The sequence below is a fragment of the Piliocolobus tephrosceles genome, chromosome 10 (assembly GCF_002776525.5).
Source record: "Piliocolobus tephrosceles isolate RC106 chromosome 10, ASM277652v3, whole genome shotgun sequence".
NCBI classification, from domain to species: domain Eukaryota; kingdom Metazoa; phylum Chordata; class Mammalia; order Primates; family Cercopithecidae; genus Piliocolobus; species Piliocolobus tephrosceles.
In genome coordinates, this window is record NC_045443.1 from 65,295,835 (window position 1) to 65,320,099 (window position 24,265).

The 24,265-nt window shown below is 38.3% G+C and overlaps 1 long non-coding RNA gene across 2 annotated transcripts in view; it reads left to right on the forward strand.

Annotated features, from left to right (window-relative positions):
- The first annotated feature begins 12,345 nt into the window (after positions 1-12,345).
- The window catches only part of LOC111528617, a 35,328-nt gene continuing 23,408 nt past the window's right edge, over positions 12,346-24,265 (forward strand). Inside the window, exons 1-2 of one of the 2 annotated variants that reach the window (XR_002727092.2) lie at positions 12,346-12,524; positions 19,170-19,302. This is a non-coding gene — a long non-coding RNA (uncharacterized LOC111528617). The remainder of the gene's footprint in view (positions 12,525-19,169; positions 19,303-24,265) is intronic. The other variant, XR_002727093.2, reaches the window with a different exon arrangement.

Below are 24,265 nucleotides of genomic sequence, written 5' to 3' on the forward strand. Positions count from 1 at the left end.
GGTGAAGCAATGCCCCAACTTGCTTCTGCTTGTTCTCCATGGGTTGCACCCACTGCCTAACCAGTCCCAGTGAGATGAACTGGACACCTCAGATAGAAATGCAGAAATCACCTGCCTTCTGCATTGGTCTTGCTGGGAGCTGCAGACAAGAGCTGTTTCCATTTGGTCATCTTGGCCTTTCCCGCCTATCAGTTTTATTACCCTTGGTTTTCAGATAAGAACATTGAGACACAGAGTGGTTAACTACTCCTAATTTTTAAGTCACGGGATCAGAATTACACCATTCCAAAACTTTCTTTTTCTTTCTTTTTATGAAATAATGTTAAAATTTATTAGTTAAAACACTTGATCTCTAATACATTCTGAATAAGAGTAACAAATTGTTATACTAACAGTTAAAATGTGAATCCTACTCAAGAACATGCCGTTCTAGTTTTTGAAATTGAACTCTCCACCCTGGTAACTGTTCTTTCTTCAATTTCAAAAATGAGACCAATTTTTCATCAACCTTTGCTATGCAACTATTATTGCCCTTCTGTGGAGAATGTAGCCATTTTCTCCTGCATTATTTCTACCACATAATCAGTACCTAACAACTTGTTACTCTACCCCCATAAAAATCCCAGTGTCCTAAGGGTTTGGCCTGTTCTATATCATGGTCAGCTGGTAAAGCATTTCTTTCCTTTAACCCACAGTGCCCTCCTGTGAGGAGAAAGGCACCCTGAACACAATGAGCACGATGAGTGGCATCATCATTTTATTTTGTTCTCAGCCTCTGCCAAATGCTCTCTCATTCAGACAACATTTAATTTTCAAAGGTAGAGTCCTTCTTCTTCCAGGAACTTGGAGAGAAACGATCCTCACCTAATGAAATGGGTCATCTCATACAATTGGTTCTTTCCCAGAGACCATAAGGAAAGGCCTGTGATCCCACATTTGATCCATTCTCACCCATTTCAGTTTCTTGCTATTTGCACTTGGCTCTCTACAGTCCAAAGTTCTTTCCCTTGCTCCAACATGGAGATAATACCCAGGTCAAAAAGAGAGATTCCCAGGAAGATAAAGTTCCTATAGTTCTTCAACATCGCATCTCTGCATAAAGCTCTCTGAGGAGAGGCTCCAGGCATGGCCACTTCTCCCAAGAGGATTCTATGGCCACATCTCTAAGTGTCAACAGCATTTTTGCAATGGTTTTTCCTCATCTTCATGGATTTATCTACTTTTCATCTTTGAGGCTGATGACCTTTGAATGGGTTTCAAAGGTTGTTGTAGGAGTCATCCCTGACTCCTTTTGTTTTTTCTTCCTCCTCTTCTAGGCTGCTTTCTGGTGTGGAGGGGCTGGTGTGGGGATTTTCAGATCCATAGCAATCCCTGGGTGCTGGGTATGGAAATGGGGGGTGGTGAAGCACAGGTTTAATCTAGACAGAGGGACACTCAAGCTCCCTGGTGTCACCCTCACTCCATGCAATTCCATTTCCCAGACTATCCTGAAACTTTCTATCAAACCTCAAACCACCTTTTAGTTACATTATGTACGATCTCATAGTAAAAATATAAATTTTCAAAACTTGCCACCATAACCACTCTTGACAGTTCTTCTATAAAAGTTTTGTTACTGTCCCTTCATTACTCCAAATAGCAGGACTCAAAAAATAACTTTTATTTCTAATATCAATAGAAAAGCACCAAATGAAAAGAGCCAGGAAATGTAAAACCAAAATAAATACTATGTAACTGATATGGTTTGGCTCTGTGTCCCCACCCAAATCTCACCTTGAATTGTAATCCTCATAATCCCCACGTGTCAAGGGCAGGACCAGGTGAAGGCAATTGGATTATGAGGTAGTTTCCCTCATGCTATTCTCACGATAGTGAGTGAGTTCTCATGAGATCTGATGTGTTTATAAGGGGCTCTTCCCCTTCACTTTGCACTTCTTGCTGCCTTGTGAAGAAGGTGCTTACCACTCCTTTGCCCTCTGCCATGATTGTAAGTTGCCTTAGGCCTCCCCAGCAATGCAGAACTCTGAGTCCATTAAACTTCTTTCGTTTATAAATTACCCAGTCTCGGGCAGTTCTTTATAGCAGCGTGAGAATGGACTAATACAATGACGATTCAAAATTATGCTTTTAGTAGAAAGGGTAGAATAGGGAGTTATTGTTCGATGGGTACAAAGTTTCATTTTTTTTTTTCAAGATAAAAAGAGTTCTACATGGATGGAGCTGGAGGTCATTATGCTTAGCAAACTAACATAGGAACAGAAAACCAAATACTGCATGTACTCATTTATAAGTGGGAGCTAAATGATAAGAACACATGGACACATAGAAGGAAACAACACACGTTCGGGCCTATCAGAGGGTGGAGGATGGGAGGAGGGAGAGGATCAGGAAACATAACCATGGGTGCTAGGCTTAGTACCTGAGTAACGAAATAACCTGTACAACAAACCCCCATGACACAAGTTTACCTATATAACAACTCTGCACATGTACCCTTGAACTTAAAATAAAAGTTAAACAGAAAAAAAAAAGAAAAAAAGAAGAGTTCTAGAGAAGAATGGTGGAGGTGGAGATGACTGCACAACAATGTGAATGTGAATGTACTTAACCTCACTGCACTGCACACTTAAAAATGCCTAAAGTGGTATATTTTGTTATGTGCATTTTAACACAATTAAAAATAATTTTTAAAAGATAAACAGATTAAAATATTAAACTCATGGGGAAATAGGACTAACTACTAAGGGCACTGTCCCATAAATGTAGTTGCTTACATTTGGCTTGTACAAATGTAAATGGACTTCCATTTTTTTTTTTTTAATTTAATGACTTGGGAAAATATTCATGATGTAATATTAAAGTGGAAAAAAACCACAAGATACAAAACTATATAGAATAATGTTGGTTGGAATGTAAACCAGTACAGCCACCATGGAAAGCATTACAGAGAGATTTCTCAAAGAGCTAAAAATAGAACTACCATACACTCCAGCAATCCCACTGCTGTCTATTCACAACCCCAATAAAAGGAAATCAGTATATCAAAGAGACACCTGCACCCCTATGTTTATTGCAGCAGTATACAGAATAGCAAAGATATGGAATCAACTAAATTGTCCATCAAGAGATGAACGGATAAAGAAAAGAAAATATGCTATTATATATACGATGGAATAGTATTCAGCCATAAAAAAGAATGAAATCATGTCACTTGCAGCAACATGGATGGTAGTGCAGGACAATATGTTCAGTGAAATAAGCCAGGCACAGAAAGACAAATATTATAGGCTCTCATTCATATATGGTAGCTAAAAAAAAAGGTTATCTCAGGGAGGTAGAGAGTAGAATGATAGATACCAGACGTTGGGAAGCATATATGTGGAGGTGGAGGAAAGAAGAGAGGCTGGTGAATGGCACAAACACACAGATAGAAGGAATGAGTTCTAATATTCAATAGCAGAGTAGGGTGACTGTAGTTAACAGTCATGTACTGTATTTTTCAAAATAGCTAGAAGAGAAGACTTGAAAGGTTTCCAACACATAGAGATGATAAAGAAGGTGGTGGATATTCTAAGTATCCTGACTTAATCATTACATATTCCATACATTTAACAAAATATCACATTTTTTATAAATATGTGCAAATATTATATGTCAATAAAAACTATAAACAGCAGTATCACAGACTTTGTTTTCTTAAAAATTTGCACTAGTGCTCAATAGAGATTGGAAAGAAGAGGCACCAAAATAATGGTGGTTATTGGATTAAGGATCAACCAAATTTTTCTGTAAAAGTTCAGATAGCAAATATTTTAGGATTTGTGAGCTGCATAAGGTCTGCAGAGAGGGGTGTCCCTCTAATTTTGGCTATATCTTGTAGCTCAAAGTTCATGTTCCCTCTGCCCTCATAGAAGGTATAGACAACTCAGTTTATTTGTTAGTTTACATTAGTTCATTTTTGTCTTCTTGAACCTTCCAATAAAACTCTGATTCTCCTCAACAACTTGCTTGCTTTTTTACGTTTTTTTGTTATCATTTCTCATTTTCTACTTCTTCTGTTGATCCCAGTAGAAGTGATCAGAAATTCTGCCCTTGAACCGAAATGTCTGTGCCTGCCAATCAAGTTTTACAAAGGCATTTTCCTGAATATCTGAATTCCATGAAACAAAAATGTGACAGGAATGGAATATCGTCTTTGAGACCTTTTGGGAACATGAGAGTGATCGTCGTGGTTTTGTGGTGATGCTAACCAAGCAGTGGCAGAGCTTTCCCAAGTCACCACTGCAGCAGCAGGGGGTTTAATCACAGCTCCAAGTAAGTCAGGAGTCATCTGACTTGGACAATGACTAGGCCTTTTACTCACAGGTTCCACAGACATTTTAAAATATTAATCAAAATAATAGAGAAGATACTTATTTAGACTACCATTTTTACCAAGTCATGGCTTCTTGATTATTGAATTCTTGTTCTTCAGAGGAGACAGGGAGAGCTGCCTGAATTAGCTCCTAAGTATCACCTTCTCATACGCTTTGGTTGTGTAGAATCTGCCCCAACTAAAAATGATTCTTGGAAATGCTTCTACGATCAGAGACTTTGAAGGGGATTGCATTAATAGGAAATAAATTAAAGCAGCTGCCAAACAAAGATATGTTCCCATTTGTCTTTCTCCTTGACCATTCCATTCCCATTAAAATTAACTCTCAATGCTTTTAAAAGGGTTTGTTCCTGGCCTTGCTTTTAGAGAACATGCCCTTTGTTGTTGCACTCTGAAAAGATAGCGAGGGGGTATTCAAGGATAACTCAAACAAATGAATTAGCCTTGTATTCGAGCAGGCATGGGGGCAGGAAAGCTCCAAAGTACACAGAGAACACTCTAAGCATAGTCAGATGGGCTGCACTCAGGGTTTTACAGACTCATTCACAATTTGGAAGTCATTATCTCAAGCACATCTCTGTTGTCATCTCATTAAATAGCAGTCTAAGCACATCTCTGTTGTCATCTCATTAAATAGCAGTCTCATGCTCTCTATTTTTCTTTTTTCTTTTTTTAAACTTTGCATTGCAGCTTTGAAAGGGAAGTCAGCTTTATCACCAACAGATATACCTATAGAACTCAATGCTTTACTGCCTTTCTTTTCAATTAATCTTAGCTTTGCTGGCCTAGTGGGGCCGTGTTCTCTGGCGATGCTCCAGGGGATCCCAGGACTGACCCCATCTACCTGTCGTTGCTTCCTTGGTGGTTTGATGATTTCCCTCTGGTTTTTCCTGGCAGCAGCTGCTCTCCTAATTGAAGCCACCTGTTTGGTTGCACGTCCTCCATTCCCCAAGAGGAGCTAAAACTCCACATGCTGCGCTATTGTCAGTTCACCGCTGTCTATACTTGAATTAGATTGCAGAAGAGGAGCACAGTGTTAGCCTGAATCCAAATCCTGCTGTGAGCAAGTGTATATACGTATTGGCCTGTATTACAAGTGTGCCTTGATTTAAACAAATTGAAGTATGCAAAAGTATAATTTTAAAAACTGAAATATCCAAGGTGATAGTTCTTAGGAACATACTCTTTGAGGCTGAAGGAAACTTAAAAGCCACATAATTCAACCTTTTATCTAATACATAAATTCCTCTTACAACACCCCCTATAAGTGGCTCTCAAGATATTACTTGGCACATCCAGTAATAAGGTACATATTCTCTCAAGAAGTAGTCCTTGCCATTTTCAGAGAGAGAATGGAATTTCCCCTGTATGTCAAACCAAAATCAATCCTACTCTATTTAGCTCATTTTCTTAAATGCTGACACCTGCAACCAGATAGAAAAAAATTTCTGCCCCAGACTTCAACCATTTAAAGACAACTATAATGCTCCACAAATATTCTTTTCTCCAGGATATTTGTGGAGTGTTATAGTTTTCAACGTTTTCTGATAATATCACGATTTGCAGATCTGTCCTTCCTTCATCATACTGTTTTTTTTTTTCTTTTTCAACAAAATTGTCTCTCTTAAAGTGTGGGGCTTAGAAGCAAACCAGCAATCTAAATGCTTAGTGTAGAAGAGAGTTATCATTTCCCTTCACCAGAGACCATCTTCCGTGATTGTGGTCTAAGATCTTGTACTGGTTAGAGAAAGCCATGTGTGTTGCCTGCTATAGGTTGGATATTTGACACTTCAAACCTCATGTTGAAATTTGATCTCTAATGTTGGAGGTGGGGCCTAATGAGAGGTGTTTGGGCCATGGGGACAGATCTCTCCTGAACGGCTTTGTGCCTTCCTCCTGTTAATGAGGGAGTTCTTGTTCTATTAGTTCCCAAGAGAATTCTCCGAGAGCTGGTTTTAAAAAAGAGTCTGACACCTTCCATCTCTCTCTTGTTCTGTCACCATGTGACTTCTGCACACTCTGGCTCCCCTTCACCTTCTGCCATAAGTGGAAGCAGCCTGAAACCCTCACCAGAAAGCAGATGCTGGTACCATGCCTCTTGTACAACCTGCAGAACTGTGAGCCAAACAAACCTCTTTTCTTTATAAGTTACCCAGCCTCAGGTATTCCTTTGTAGCAATACAAAGGGACTAAAACATTGCCCCAACAAACACACCCCCAAAACTCAACCATAATAAAAGTTTATTTGCTCACCCCACAGTTGGATGAGAGTCTGAAGACCATTCTCCATCTCACAGCCAAGTCAGTAGGTCCCCATGGCTCCAAAGGTCACTTGGAGCTGTGAAAGTGAGGACTGGAGGGTCACTCTGATTTTAAAGGCCAATTCGGGAGTGGCTTACATATTTCATTAGCTAAAACAGTAGATTTCCATGAATCTCCAGAAAGAGGAAATGCTATGGGAGACACATAACTTTGTCTCCACCACCAATCTTATTAGCTTTCTTGCCATTACAGCCTGAAGACATCTTTGAAAACTGAACCCAGCTTATCTACTGTCATTGTCACTTAACATGATAATAAATTTTATACCCACAGGAATCCTTATAAGTCAGTATTATTATTTTCATGTTATAAATGAGGAAACTGAGGTTTAGGAAAGTTAAATAACACAATTGAGTTCACATTTGGGTATTTTTCAAAAAGTTTTAAATAACCAACTTTCTTTCCGTACTGAAAATTTAAGATACTAAAGCTCTTATTGCATTCAGCATTTAAGAGCCCAAGATATATAGATATTGCAGAAACTCTAAGAGATCATTCAGTACATTAGTTCTTATCTCTATCTGACCCAATGCCCCCTTTTAATAATTAATACTTTGTAATACCTTCTTGGTAAACATGAAATAAAATTAATAATAAAATATGATATTCAATAGGCAAAACTAGAAGAAAATAAGAAAATGAAAGTAGCTGAATTAGTCAATGATTGTTGCATTACAAACCTCAAAATCTCAATGGTTTTTAAAAGTAAGTATTTATTTTTCATAAACTTGAGAGTTAATGGAGACACCTTTGCTGAGGTGACTCCTCTCCAGGAGATCCTCATGCTTTTCCTGAGACCAACAGACAAAATGGAGCACTGTCTTCTGTTGACTATGGAAATAGGAAAAGTAGGAACAAACAAGGCCTCTCAAGGTGGCATGTGCCACCATACTTGGCTAATATTTAAATTGTTTTGTAGAGACAATGCCTCACTATATTGCCTTTGTTGGTCTTGAACTCATGGGCTCAAGTGATCTTCCTGCCTTGGCCTCCCAAAGTGCTGAGATTACAGGAATGAGCTACCATGGCCTGGCCCAGCTTGGCATTCTTTGACTTGTAGATATATCACTCCAATCACTGCCTTTATCACTAGGCTCAGGACCAATGCCATGTCATATCTGCTCACATTTCATGGTCCAAAGCAAGTCACTAAGTCAAGGGGCAGAGAAAGTTACTACCTCGAGTTGGAGGAGTGGCACAGTTATGTGGCAAAAAATATGGATACAGGGAGGGATGGAGAATTGGGTCCTCTAATTGATCTAACTCAATACCTGGAGTATTACTAGTCTTTCAAGACCCTGATCCCCATGCATCCAGCTTCTGTTGGAGCCCTGTATTAGTTGCTAGGGCTGCCATAACTAAGTACCACAAACTTGGTGGCACAAACAACAGAAATGTACCCTCTCACAGTTCTGGAATCCAGATATCTGAAATCAAAGTGTCAACAGGTTTCATCCCTTCTAAGGACTGTAAGAATCTGTTCCATGCCTTGCTCCTAGCTTCTGATGATTTGCTGACCATCTTGTCATTCTCTTTTTTTCTTTTCTTTTGAGACAGGATCTCTCTCTGTCACCCAGGGAGGAGTGCAGTGGCACGATCTCAGTTCACTGCAACTCCTGCCTTCTGGGCTCAAGCGATCCTCCCACGTCAGCCTCCTGAGTAGCTGGAACTACAGGTGTGCACCACCATGCTTGGCTGATTTTTAAATTTTTTTGTACAGATTATATCTCACTATATTCCCTTCACTGGTCTTAAACTCATGGGTTAAAGCAATCCTCCTGCCTCAGCCTCCCAAAGTGCTGGGATTACAGGCCATGAGCTACCTTGGCCTGGCCCAGCTTGACATTCTTTGACTTATAGACACATTGCTCCAGTCACTGCCTTTATCTTTCCATGGCATTCTTCCTGCATGTGTGTCTGCATCCTCATTACCCCTTTATGTAAGGACATCTGTCATATTAGATTAGCAGTCCTCCATACTCCAGTATGACCTTAATATAATTACATAGCCAATGATCCTATTTCCAAATAAGGTCACATTCAGAGGCACAGGTGTTAAAAACTTGTGGTGGCTAATTTTTTGTGTCAACTTGACTGAGCTAAGGGATGCCCAGATAGCTGGAAAATTTATTTCTGGTTGTGTTCATGATGGTATTTTTGGAAGAGATTAACATTTGAATTCATAAACTGAGCAAAGAAGAACCACTCTCCCCAGTGTGGTTGGGCATCCAATCCACTGAGGGCCCAAGTAGGACAAAAAGGCAAAGGAAGAGTGAATTCACTTTCTCTTCCTGAGCTGGGACGTCCATCTTCTGCCCTTGGACATCAGTGCTCCTAGTTTTTGGGCCTTCAAACTCAGATTGGGACTTACACCATTGGCTGTCCTGGTTCTATGGGCTGTGGGCTGGAACTATACCATTAGCTTTCTGGGCCTCCAGCTTGCAGATGGCAGATGGTGGGATTTCTTATCCTTCATAATCACACAAGCCAAGCCCTCATAATAAAGCTGTTTTTATATATCTATATTTTAATCTATATCTTATTGTTTCTGTTTCTCTGGAGAACGCTGACCAACACAGACTTTAGCATATAAATTTGCAGGGCAGGAGGTGGGACACAATTCAGCCCCTAATAACCCCCAACTAATTTTGAAGTGTGAAGGGAATGAGATGGTGGAGGGGAAGTAAAGGCAGGATCACTGTGCTAGTACATACTAGTCATAAGCCTGGTCGAAAATAAAATAAAGGAAATGTTTGCATAGTAGAGTCCAGAGGAGATAAGAGGAGGTGAAATCACATGCATTGGTGAAAGATTTGTCTTTACAAGCAAAACAAATTTTAAAAACCTAATCAAACACAAATTTTAAAAAACCCTCTCTATTCTCTGACAGGACAACTTTTATCTTACAGATGAAATATTCATTAACACATACTGGGTGCCTACTGTGTGTCAGGCATATTATCTCATACCCCACAATCACCTGAAAGGCTGGCACCACTTTCTCCACTTTATATGTGAGAAACCTGAAACCAAGAGAAATTAGAAACATAGTTTGATTCATAGTTTATAAAGCACCAGGTTGTCCAACCCCAAGCATGCCTGTTTCATCTCAACCACTTGTCTATTGTTGAGTTACTGCTGCTTTTACACAACTTGAGAAAATCCCAGATGTCATTGATTAGGAAATGATGTATTAAAATCCCTCCTGTTTGGTCAGTGTTTCCCATGGGATAAGAAATAAGAGGACAGCTTGATTAGCCTTTTTTTTTTTTTTTTTTTTTTTTTGGCCTCTGAGGTCCACCTTTAGGAACACCTTTAATCATAAATTCTTAACACTTTACCTCATCCAGGTAGAATAGTAAAATCTCTCCTCTTGTTCTTGAGACCTTTTCCAGGCTTTCCTTATAATAGCCATCATGTACTAATCAATTTGCTTATTTGTGCTTTCCTTTCTAATTCAACTGAAGTCTAGAATTTTCTTTTGTCTTTGTATCTCCAATGCCTAATATAGTGACTGACACATGTTGGTGGAGGGACTTAGTGGGAGATGATTGGATCATAGAGGCGGTTTCCCCATGCTGCTCTCCTGATAGTGAGTGAGTTCTCACAAGATCTGATGGTTTTCTAAAGGACTCTTCCCCCTTCACTCTCTCTCTTTCCTGCTGCCTTGTGAAGGTGCTTGCTTCCCCTTCTCCTTCCACCATGATTGTAGATTTACCCAGCCATGTGGAACTGTGAGTCAATTAAACCTCTTTCCTTTTAAATTACCCAGTCTTGGGTGTTTATAGTAGTGGGAAAACAGACTAATGTATCAACATATGCAAACAGAATTTGCATATGTTGGAGACAGAAGATCTCTCTCTCTCTCTTTCTCTCCTATTAATTCAATTAATTTTCTCAAGAACTCTGTCAGGAACATGCTCCTATTGTTCACATTTTACAAAAAACACTGAGATTTAGCAAAACAAAGTATCTTGCCCAAAGTCACCCACGTAGTAAGTGGAAGAGCCACTCAAGGCCCTTGGTCTGCCCGTGCCTGCCAGTGCTCTTGATAATACAACATGGAAAGTGCCCTTTAACAATGATTGGCAGTCAATTAATTATTTTAGAATTTCATTCTAACCCTAGAAAATCTTCCCTTCCCTTTTCCAATAACAGATATAAAATAGAGGAACCTCATTTGTGTTGAGGACAGGAACCTGACACTTCTGTCTGTGTCAATAGTCTCTGGCTCGGTGACTCCCATATATGGGTGCTCAGTAAATGTGTAGGAGCCCAATACAGGACATGTTCAGTCTTTATGCTAGAGGTGTCTTGGGCACAGAGGGCCAGGGTGACCTTTCCAAGATCAATCCTATGCCTCTTGGCTCAAACGCTAATCCATCTCTAGAACCTGGGGATATATATTATATAATGTTCTGTATACTTTATATAATTTGTTCTTATGATACTTGCTTGGGTAAGTATGAGAATTATTTCCATTCACATGAAAAAAAGTGGTCTTGGAAAAAGGCTAAATGACTTGCCCAAGTTCACACAGCTAGTAAGTGGCAGAGCTAAACTTTAGACCCAGTCTTCTTTCTCCCCAGCCCCTCTGCATTTTCTCCAGTGTAGCCTACCAACAAATCAGAACTGTTTACTTGGAGATTTTCAAATTGGCCGTGACGTGACTTGTTGAGGCCACACACATATAAAAGAGGGAGGGAGCTGTATTCTTTACTCTGTGCCAGATTTTGCTCAGATATGAAAATAAAGCTACTGAAAAACTAGAACAGAAGCTGTTGAAACTTTTCCCTCAAAGACGGGTAATAGGTCTTTAATAATCCAGACACATGCTGCAGTCCGGTTGATCTACAGCCAAGAGTGCAATTGCAGGATAGCAGTTAGCTGTGGTCTCTCCAGTTAAGGAACAGGATTAACCTAATTAGCCACTAATGTCACCAAATGCATGACCTGAAAAGGCAGGCAGGGGCTGCCCAAGCTGGAATAGCCAGCCACCAACAGTCACTTAGAGTACCTCATACAGAGGAGGGGACTTATTTCAGTGGCATTTCAATTAAACACATCACTAAATCATACAGACACATGCAAATATAAAAATGCAAATTTGAAATACAACATTTTCTTGTAGGTGATTTTGGGACTGAAACAGGGGAATGAAACTTCACACAATCACTGTTTTGTCCCTGGTGGATTCCTAAGGAGTATCTCAGTGCCTTGCACTCAATACGGTTTACTGAGTAAAGGAATCAATAAGTACAAACATGTTCTTACGAAAGCAATCACCCATAAAGCTACACACATCTCTAATTCTCATTTGGTTTTAACTTCCCCATTGCAATTAAAAGTCTACCTTCATTTACACGCATATCAACCAACATCCCCCAACAAAAAAAAAGAAAGTTGCATGAAAAAAAATAGAAAAGCTATGAATTTCCACCATGTCCCAGATTTTCCAAATAATCCTGCCATTCGGAAGCCTGTTCACAGCCCCCAAAGTACTGAAAGGCCTTGCAAAATGCTCATAGGTGAAACAGCAGGAAGCATCTAGAGCCATCTCAGAGGGAGACTTCTGCTTCCAGAAATAAAGTCACACATTCACAGGTGCTTCCTGTTTTTTCAAACACCTTGCCCACCTTCTGCACACCAAGCGTGGATTCTGCAAAATGTGAGCCCAACAGGAAGCTGCCTGCAATTTCAGGTAGCTTTTCTGACTCTTAAAGAGATCTCAAGTATACTTTCAGAGAAATGCCAGCAAAAACTGTAGTCATTCGGGAAGGAAAAAGTCTGGAAGAAAAAGATACAGTGAACTACTAGCACAACGAGGGTGAGAACATTTTTCATGAAACTGCTGTCTGTAAATTACATTTTAAAACAAATAAATGTGTTTTCTTTAGGTTTTTAGCTCCTGTGGGTGGAATTAGGAGAACCGACTGTAAGTGGGTGGTGTTTGTCATATCTCTGCTGTGAGGGAGGAAGAAGGAGGAAGGCTGGGATGGAGAGGAGGAAGGAGACCCGCATGGCTGGAATGTCTCCGCTGAGCTCAGGGGGATGAATTCCTCTGAGACTTCTTGCATTTGAGGAAGCTCACAAACCCTTCCTGCGATCTCAGAATAACCTTGAAATGAACGTGTAGAACACTGATTAAGTTGTGAGTATTCACAGTAAGCTTTGATTGAATTATTCTAGGGAATTTCTTCTTAACATGGTCATAGGTGGATGAGTTGGGAAGAAAATGCCACGGGCGCTGTACTCAGTTTTAAAATGAATTCAGAGAAGTTGTTCAAGGTGATAAGTGCCATGTCACATATCATAGGTCTTGGATAATTTAGGGTGATTTTTAAAATGTAATTATAACTGCTAATTGCATAATTACTGCTAACAGTACTGGTTCAGTTCCAAGTATGTATTCTTACATTTGCTTTTGTTTTCTTCTATATTTTCCCATCCATCTTGCCAAATTAAGTTAAATCATGTAAATAATTTTGCTTATTAAATTGACTTCTTAATGTTCTTTTTTTCTGAAATGAAATTAAAAACAATATCTACAAAGTTAAGTTTCTTCAACTTAACTGGTAAAAGGGCTGCATGGGAGAATGTTTCTCTGCTGAAATTCAAAGAAATGTCTTTAATCTACAATGGTCAGAACTGGTCCATATAAATCCTCCCTGAGCTTACCCTTAGCAGGGAATTAAGGGAACAAAGTTAAGAGCAATTAACTTTGTTTTGCTTGTAGTAACAAAAATAGAAACACCTGAACATCTTATATGACCAATAGAAGTTTTATAATCCTTTTTTAAAGGAAACTTTATACACATCAGGGTTTGAAATACATTAATACTTTTTTTTGTTTGTTTGTTTGAGACAGAGTCTCGCACCGTTGCCAGGGCTGGAGTGCAGTGGCGCGATCTCGGCTCACTGCAACCTGCACATCCCGGCTTCAAGCGATTCTCCTGCCTCAGACTCCCAAGTAGCCGGGATTACAGGCGTCCGTCACCACGCCTAGTTCATTTTTTGTATTTTTAGTAGAGACAGGGTTTCACTATGTTGGCCAAGCTAGTCTCAAACTCCTGACCTCATGATCTGCCGCCTCAGCCTCCCAAAGTGCTGGGATTACAGACACGAGCCACCGCTACATTAATAATTTTTTAAAAACTTTAAACTCTGCTCTACACAAGAAACTATTTCTCTTCCACCTGTCCTATGTGGTTTGGTGAAGCACCTTGTCACCATGTGCATATGGCTATTGAAGATCCAGTATGCACATGCTATAGATTCAAACAAGTTGCTATTCAGAAAGAACCTGACATCCTCTCAGGACACACACATGTCACAGTGAAATGATACCAGATACTGGCAAAGGAGGGGTAGAGTCTAGTCTTGGTTCTATCATTTACCAAGTATCTCTAGGTTTCCATTTTCTCATTAGCAAAAAGAGGAAATTGGACTATGTGTTCTGTAAAACCGCTCCTAGCTTTAAAGTGTATTGATTCTTGGGTTTTAAGAAGACCTGAAATAAAAGACAGCACATACTAAATGGCAGAGAAGCTGCTATAATGGTTTTGAAAAGGAAGTGACTGCATAGGGTTGGAGCATCTGGGAAAGCCTCCGTGGGGCTGAGAGGTGTGGCTGGCTCTAGAGAATGGGTGGAACCTAAGAGGGTAGAGATGAGGGAGAGCAGTTCACAGGGCACCCTCAGGAGACCGGGGGATGCTCCACTGTGGCTAGATCCAAACAGACCCCCGATGCATATGTGAGTGCTAGAGAAAATCTTGTTCTTTACCACCTTAATGAAAGAGGATAATAAGATCACTTGTGGGAAAGTTTTAGTAGCTGAGACTGCTGATCCAATGGGCACAGCGTCTTCAAAGGAAAACCAGCAAGATGGGCCGTGTTAAACCCAAAACTTTCGCCAAGGTTCTTTGGCTGTTCTGCACCAGGGAGGTTTCAGTCAGTACTTTGTACTGCAACTATGCCCTCACTTGACTCCTCTCTTTTAAATAGCTGGAAGGCCCTTAAATAGGTTCAAAACACCAGACTTCCTAAAAGAAAACTAGGCAAATTCTGCCACCTCTGAGCTCTGTGACCTTGAAAAGTTTGTTTTAAATGAAATAGCTCAAGGATAGAGAGAATTATCTAGAATGAAAGAATAAGTGTCCATGTGCTTGTCATCCAGCTTTGTTACATGTTATTGCTCATAGTAATTTTCTCATAGTTATTTCAGATTTTTCACAAGGAATGAAAGGTTAAAGTTGACGCTAATTATGTACTTACTACCTTTCAAGCCAATTCTCTTCCTCTCTCTCTCTTTCTCTTTCTCTCTGTCTCTGTATCCAGGAGCAAACACGTTTTGAATTTGATGTTTATCTTCCCGTGATGTGTCTGTATTTTTTTTTTTTTTTTTTTTGAGACGGAGTCTCACTCTGTAGCCCAGGCTGGAGTGCAGTGGCGCGATCTCCGCTCATTGCAAGCTCCGCCTCCCGGGTTCATGCCATTCTCCTGCCTCAGCCTCCCAAGTAGCTGGGACTACAGGCGCCCGCCACCGCGCCCGGCTAGTTTTTTGTATTTTTAGTAGAGACGGGGTTTCACCGTGTTAGCCAGGATGGTCTCGATCTCCTGACCTCGTGATCCGCCTGCCTCGGCCTCCCAAAGTGCCGGAATTACAGGCGTGAGCCACCACGCCCGGCCGATGTGTCTGTATTTATGCTACATAGACATCTACAAATAATATTGAATATTGTTTTGTGTTCCTAGATGTTATATGAATGGCATCATACTTTGTATATCTTTTAATATCTTGCTTTGGTAATTCGCCATTAAATTTTTGAGGTTTATCCATGCTGATACACATTATTTTCACTGCTACATAGAATTCCATTGAATCATTATTCCAAAATTTATCAATCTATTTTCTTGTTAGTGGCATCTTGGGTTGTTTAAAAGATCTTTCTATCTCGAATAATGTTGCAACATTGCCCTCACACGTGTTTCCTCCACATAGGTCAAAGCTTTCCTAGGAGCCATTGGAGGACACATTTACTGTTGGTTTTAGAAGGTATTATATAACTGTTCTGTGCTTTTCTAACAGTGAGGACTTCCAATTCTCTATATCCTTGCCCACGTGCAACATTTTAATCCTTTTCAATTTGATAGGTATACTATTTTAATGTTCATTTACATGCCATAAAAGCCTTTTATGCTCCATTGTACAGAATACTAAAGTGAAATCTTTATTTCTCTTGCTACATACCCCAGTCTAGTTTCTTTTAGGACTAATCTACTTCCTTTCAGTTTATGGTATTTTGGTTACCAAACTAGACACTGTTTTTCTTTGAGTAAATATAACTCAAAGCAGGTGTTGACTTTGCACAGTAACAAAGAAAGGTAAATTGTTTGCAAAAGTAGAGATAACATAACTGTGCCAACTTTAAGGTTCAGAAAACATCCCTTGATTTTGTATCCAATTTTCTTTCCCTTTGGTCCTCCCACCAGTTGATAACCACCATGAACAGCCAAAATACAGCATGCAAAATTATATTTGTGATATTTGCAGCTTGACTTAAGAAAATGAAGTAGCTGAAAATCTGACAAATATGTCCTCTTGTCACTTTCCTGTCCTTGTGCAGTGGTGAGGGATTTCAGACACAAACAGGTCCCCATTAAGCTTGAATCACTCTGATAAAGCTCTGATAAGCATCAAGGTTCTGGGGCTTTTTACAGAAAAGAATTTCTTTTTCTTTATTTTTTAATTTCTGAATTTCATTGGGCAGATTAAAGTTCCTCCATTTCTTTAGAAAATCACTCTCTGTTTTTTATGCAGTTCACAATGTACTTTCTTCTTTCACTCAGACAGGATTTAGAAGAGCAATCTGGCATTCATCTCAGTGAGAGCATCAAAATATCTAACACTGTCAGATCATTAAATAGAACACTATATAGTTATAAAATATACATCCTAAACCATTTCTAAAAGGTCATTGAGGAATCTTAAGTGATCAGAAAAATGTTCGTGAGATAAGGCTCAGTCTGTGGAAATAAACTATGTGTATATGGGCATATCAAAAACAGTTCCATCTCTATCTTTCAATCGGTTTATCATCAATCTATCTAGATAAAGAGAGTATACCAAAATCTTAACAGTGAATATCTTCCAGTGAAGAGACCATGAATTGTTAAACACTTAAAAACATATTTCTGATTTTCCAATAGTTCTACCATGATCATATATTATTTTTATAACCTAAAATGATTAGAACAAAAGGCACTTATTAATAAAAAATATAATGTACCGAAGTTCTAAGAAGACACAGTCTTATAGTATGGAGGCTTGATAAAGAAATTTAATATAGTCGTTATTTTTCTTTTGACTTTCCTTTTATTTTTCTTTTTGCAAACTCTTTCTGAGTTGAATACAGGTTTGGGAAAATAACGGAATTGTAACTTTCCACATATATTTTTTAAACATATGTTTAGTAAATATAGACATGTACGAGCATGTCTAAATGGTAGCCTGTTGGGGTTTATTTGCATAAAGGGCAGAGGGTCTCAGTAATAACAAGTTATTATTTTCTTAAGGTTGATGGTTAGTACCACCGTGTTCCCCCCAAAACCCCATTCACTGTGGTATGGGAGAATAATTTAACCTTGCAAGCACTGGGAGGCATGTCAGTAGAGGAAGGCAGTCATCATCACAGGAGAGTTGTTGTACACAGGTTGAACTGGGGTTATCCTTGGGCTAAAGAAGAACTCAGTTGTACCTTCATACAGTGACAACAAGCTTCCTACCCCTCCTTCAGAGAAGAGCCATGGCCCTCAGTAGAGGGAGCTTAACAGAGAATGAGTTAAATGAATGCTTTATTAACCAGTGTTTGTGCAAATCAGTAAGTCACAGAACACCCAGTTTCATTTGTATCCATCAATGCATTGTTATATCCACAGGGAAGCACAGCAAGGAAGGACAGTAGGTGGATGATGCTGTGGGGATCTCCTACCCCTTCTGAGCTCCTATTACATCTAGTATAATCACAATCGTACATTTATTTCTTGAGTAAACAAATTTGGAGATTTTAAGATATGCTGCTTTACCCTAACTTGGTAAAACCCCTATATACAATTACCTAAAACTAGGGGGAGAATTTAAATACGGTTTTCAAAGCAATTTAGCAAGTGTGTATAAAATGGCCACACAATATGTCTGGCACTATTCGAAACATTGTAAGGCTGAAGAAATAAGACACTCCTCCAAAAAGAATATCTTAGGAACTTATCTGGATGATGAAATAGATGTACATGAAGCACACAAACAACATTACATGTTCTAGGAGGTACAATAAAATGAAGCATCATAAGTGATGAAAGTGATCTACTGCAGATTTAAAGTATGAACTCTGGAATTGGCTCCCGAGTTCCAATCTCAGTTCATTGTATTATTGCTCGGTTTAAAGAAACTTAGGCAAGTTACCTAACCTCTTTATGTCTCAGTTTCCTCATCCATAAAGTGGTGAAACTAATATTTGTTTCATAAAGTAAAATACATATAATATGCTTACAAGAGGGTCTAATGCACAGATGAAGCTCAAGAAACAATTACTTTTATTACTATCAAATGTCAAGAAAACTAGTTTAGAGACTACATATGATGCTTATAAAATATTTATTGTCAGGGTTGGACGAGACTTTTGAGAGAAAGTGCCTTTTAGAAATGGCAGAATGGGCTGAACCCTGGCTCACGCCTGTCATCCCAGCATTTTGGGAGGCTAAGGTGAGTGGATCACGAGGTCAAGAGATCGAGACCATCTTGGTCAACATGGTGAAACCCTGTCCCTAGTGAAAACACAAAAACTATTTGGGTGTGGTGGTGCACACCTGTAGTCCCAGCTACTAGGGAGGCTGAGGCAGGAGAATCGCTTGAACCCAGGAGGCATAGGCTGCAGTGAGCTGAGATGCGCCTGCGCTGTGGCTCATGCCTGTAATCCCAGCACTTGGGGAGGCCAAGGCAGGCAGATCACAAGCTCAGGAGATTGAGACCATCCTAGATAACATGGTGAAACCCTGTCTCTACTAAAAATACAAAAAATCAGCGAGGCATAGTGGCACGTTCCTGTACTCCCAGCTACTCGGGAGGCTGAGTCAGGAGAATCGCTTGAACCTGGGAGGCGGAGCTTGCAGTGAGCCGAGGTGGCGCCACTGTACTCCAGCCTGGGCGACAGAGCGAGACTCCGTCTCAAAAACAAAAACAAAAACAAAAACAAAAACAAAAAAAAAAAAAAACAAAGAAAAGAAATGGCAGGGTGAGATATTCAAATAAAACTTTCAGGTTGCATTTTATAAAAGACTGAGGATTATTTATCCCAACAAATGCAAAATCATTTCCATAAAGAGTAGAAAATATAAGTGGTAGGAAAAAATATATCAGTTGATTATTTTCTTTAAAAAAAGAATCTCAGATCACTCATTTGATGTTTCTCTTCAGAGTTTGAAAAGTTCATGACAGCTCACAGTTCACGATGGTGGCGATCTTAAGGATACAGAAAGCTCATTCCTCATGCAGGGAAGAAGAAAATATTCTAAAGAAGAGATAAGCATATTCCGCGAAATCAAAAAAGGTAGGAAAACAATATTTATTCATTCACTCCTTCACTCACTCAACAACCATATATTTAATGCCTACTATGCGTTAGTCATGGTACCAGAATCTGGAATCCAAAATTAAATGAGTCTCTGTCCTCAAGAGTTTACAAGACAGGGCAATAAATAAGTGATCAAAATACTATATGATAACAGTACAAGGCATGGAGCTGAGCCTGGATAGTAAAGCAGAGGTCATGTGAGTGAGTTCTGTCTTTACTCTGACACAAATGTGGATCCATTGAAAGATTTAAACAAGGAGAATGCTATCTATTTTCATTCTTAAAAGGTCACACTTGTTGTATAGTGAAAACAAATTGAATGGTGAATCAGAGCTGAGATTTTGTTACTTTCACAACTGCAAAATCTTGTATAGTTTTCTATGTCTATAAAGTACAATGAGTTCACACCCTCTTAAATCTATGTAGCTGTGAGTCCCCTCCAATGCTGTTATTCATCTAGCAGTCTCCCTTCTGCTCCCACTCATTTCTCTACAATAAATAACAGAACTGCAAGTAGACAAAGAAGAATGGAGAATGAACTTGGTTTCTCTCTTTCAAATGGAAGCTAACAGAAAAGCTCACGAACTCACACCTTGAGGAGAGGGTAATATGCAGTGGCTAATAACATAGGGTATTGATTTAAAAACTAGTGTTGTCCATTGCTCATTCTGTGACCTCAGACAAACTTGTCAATATTTCTGGTCTTAATATCTTTACTTTAAGATGGTAATAAAATTGCCGGGCGCGGTGGCTCAAGCCTGTAATCCCAGCACTTTGGGAGGCCGAGACGGGCGGATCACGAGGTCAGGAGATCGAGACCATCCTGGCTAACATGGTGAAACCCTGTCTCTACTAAAAAATACAAAAAAAAAAAACCGGGCGAGGTGGCGGGCGCCTGTAGTCCCAGCTACTTGGGAGGCTGAGGCAGGAGAATGGCATAAACCCGGGAGGTGGAGCTTGCAGTGAGCTGAGATCCGGCCACTGCACTCCAGCCTGGGCAACAGAACGAGACTCCGTCTCAAAAAAAAAAAAAAGATGGTAATAAAATTATTTCTATCTTTTATTTGTCAGATTCGACTAACTACTATAACAAATAAATCAAATCTCAGCAGCTTAACACAATAAAAATGTATTTCTGGTTCAAGTTAAGAAAAGGCATTAACTAAAACAATAAGATAAGTTATTATAATATAAAATAGCAAGATAAAAACATTACATAGATAACTTATTATTTTATATATATAAACAATGTTTATTTAGGAGATGTTGTAACAGAAAAATCCTCATTTATAATAACAACAAAGAACATGAAACACTTTTAAATAAACTTAAAAGGAAATGTGCAAAAACTGTATGAGGAAAGGATTTGTGAAAGATATAAAAACACTGAAGAAGAGCCAAGAAAACACTTAAAAAGAAAAACTAGGAGGAAGAACTAGCCCTATCACACATTAAAACATACTATAAAGTCTTCATAATTAAGATTGTGGTATATAGGTGCATGACTAGAAAAATAAACTGAGAGAATAAATTAGAAAGCCCAGAAATCAACTCAAGTACATATAGAAATTTAGTATATGATAAGTGACATCACAAAAGTACTGGGGCAAGCAAATTTTAATAGATGGTTCTGGGACAACTGGATAGCTATTGGGAATGAAATAAGTTTAGATCTGTATCTCACACCATATATAAGCATAAAGACCCAATGAAAAAGAGATAATATAAATGTAAAAAAAAAAAAAAAACTTTTAAAAAACATACTGGAAGAAAACATGGGTGACTATTTCTATTTAACGTTGGCATAGGGAAAGATTTTCTAACCATGACTCAAAATCCAGAGGCAATTAAAAAAAAAAAAGGTTGACAAGTGGCCAAATAAAAACAAAAATTTTTATGTATGACAAAAACACCATAAACAAAGTCAAACAACAAACAAACTTTTAAAAAATGCTTGCAACATTAATCTTTCTATAATAAAGTACATATACTGCTAATATATTAAAAATTTCTAAAATTGAAAGAAAGGGGATTTTAAAAAAAACATTGAACTAGGTAAAGAAACAAGAGTAGACAATTCACAAAAAGATATATTTAAAAACCTTGTAAGATAGCAAAAATGTTTAATATCATTCATAACTAGTGAAATGCAAATTAAAACTTTATAGGAATATTATTTTCCACCTATCAGATTAGCAAAAAATTAAAAACATGGCAATCGTCTGCAGGGAAAGAGATACTCTCACACATTGCTGGTGAGAATGGCAAGTGGTACAAGCCTTGCAGAGGGAAATTTGGTAATGCCTAAGAAACTACATATACACATTTTTTAATTCAGCAATTCCACTTCTAGGAATTTACCCAGAAGATACACCTCCCATAAGGCAAAAATACATTTGCACAGGTTATTAATTGTAACATTGTTGTTACTGCAAAATATTGGAAACAATGTACATATCTGAATATAAGAGAGTAAACAAATTGTGTACCTCTACAGGCCCTAAGAGAAAATAAAATAGAAGCGGATTCCTGTGAAACAATTTGCATTGTTTTTCACAATACATTAAGTAAAAAAGAAAAAAGACAAAGTGCAAAAGAGTATCTATTATGTGTCAACTTTTATGAAAGAGAGATTAAAAAAAAAAAAAAAAAAAACGCAAAAAGGTTAACCCGGGAACTAAGATTGCTTATATATAGGGATAAGAGGAAGGAGTAGAGGTGCAAGGGATGATGGGGGTGGGAAAGGAGCACCTCTCTGAGTATAACTCTTTGTACAGTTCTGACTTTTAGAAACCATGGTAATATTTCATATACTAAAAATATAAATAAATTACAAAAATCAAGCAGGATGAAGGGAGAACCCAAAATTCAATACGAACAATAACAAATAAGCCTAACTGAATTACAAACCACACTGAAGGGGATGAGGAAGAAAAGAATGAACTGAAGGCTACTTTGAAACCCAATGTATTATTACATACATGTATTATTAATACAATGTATATATTATATACTCTAAGACCAAAGACCAACAGGCATGTACACAAACAATGTACACTAGTTTGCAAGTTCCCCAGACCCAAAGAGGCAGTGGTTAGTAATTATAAAACAACTTCATGTATATTTTAGGATTGTGCAAATAAGTAAATAATATTTGGATAACAAGAGGGATATTTCTCACTTTTAGAGAAATGAGTTACTAGTAGGGAAAGGAGGAAGGCTAGAATTAACCCTGTAGTATTGGATTGAAATCAAATGTATTGGTATGAACTGATGGTGATAGATAGATAGATGGTACATAGATAGGTAGATAGATAGGTGATAGATAGATAGATAGATAGATAGACAGATAGATAGATAGATATAAATAGGAATCAAATGTATGAACTCATGGTGATAGATAATGATAGATAGATAGATAGATAGATAGATAGATAGATAGATAGATAGATGATACTGAGATAGAGACTTAGATTGTGTATATGTACACATGTTTATTATAAAGAGATTTTCATCTAGCTTTGTCTGATGAGAGGGCGTACAAGTAATGACACCAGTAGCAATGAACACAGAGAGCACCTAGATCTTGCTTTCTAGATGACATTATTTAATAAAAGAAACCAAGGATCCTTGAGAAATGACTGAGCTCACGGCTGGGACAGGGGAAGTACTGTGTAAGATCATCCTGGAACAACTTGTGCTAGAAAGAAAAGTAGTAAGAACAAAGTGGTGGACACATGCTGAAAGGTCACAGAAGCCAACTTGAAGGGGACTCCAATGGTCAATTCTGAGCCAATTTGAAGAACAAAGTAAATTATGATAATAATGGATTATAGCATACAGAATAAAATAAGTATTCATGACTCCATACTGATATACTTCAATAATGAAATAACTAGCAAATGGGAGAAAAGGGAAAGTTCTTCTTTACAGTAGAATTGTAATCAATAAGTGTCAAATAAATTATTAAAATAAAAAAATCACGAGTTGGTGATGAGTGGGGCAATATATAAGAAACAGGATATTTACATAGTCCTAAAGTCTCTCTCTACAAAGTCCTTATTAAATACAAAGGTAAACACAGTTCCTTTACAGTGGAGCAGCCTGCCAGACACCACCTAAACAGAGTGTTCAAGGCTAATATCACCAATAATAAGAAATATTCAACAAAAAGTACCCCTGATATATTAAGAAGCTCACAGTACCACTTCTGCGATAGTCTTACCAAATATGTATAAGCTGAATTAAATAATTCTTAACTTAATCATCATCTGGATCCTGGCTATAAAACAGGCATTAATGTGATACTTGGCAAATGTTGAATAAGGTCTGGAGTTAGTTAATGGCATAATATCAATGTTAGTTTCTTGCTTTTGAAAATTATCCTGTGGTTAAGTAAAATATTAACACTTGGAGACGTTCGGTAAAAGGTATATGGGAGTTCTGTGTACTACTGGCAACTTTTTTTAGTCTGACATTGTTTCAAAATAAAAAGGCAATAAAAATATTGAAAAGAAAGAAAAGGTATTTTAAAACATTTCTACCTATGATTACAAAATTTCATTTTATTTATTTATTTATTTTATTTTATTTTTTTATTATACTTTAAGTTCTAGGGTACATGTGCATAACGTGCAGGTTACATATGTATACATGTGCCATGTTGGTGTGCTGCACCCATCAACTCGTCAGCACCCATCAATTCATCATTTATATCAGGTATAACTCCCCAATGCAATCCCTCCCCCCTCCCCCCTCCCCATGATAGGCCCCAGTGTGTGATGTTCCCCTTCCCGAGTCCAAGTGAGCTCATTGTTCAGTTCCCACCTATGAGTGAGAACATGCGGTGTTTGGTTTTCTCTTCTTGTGATAATTTGCTAAGAATGATGGTTTCCAGCTGCATCCATGTCCCTACAAAGGACGCAAACTCATCCTTTTT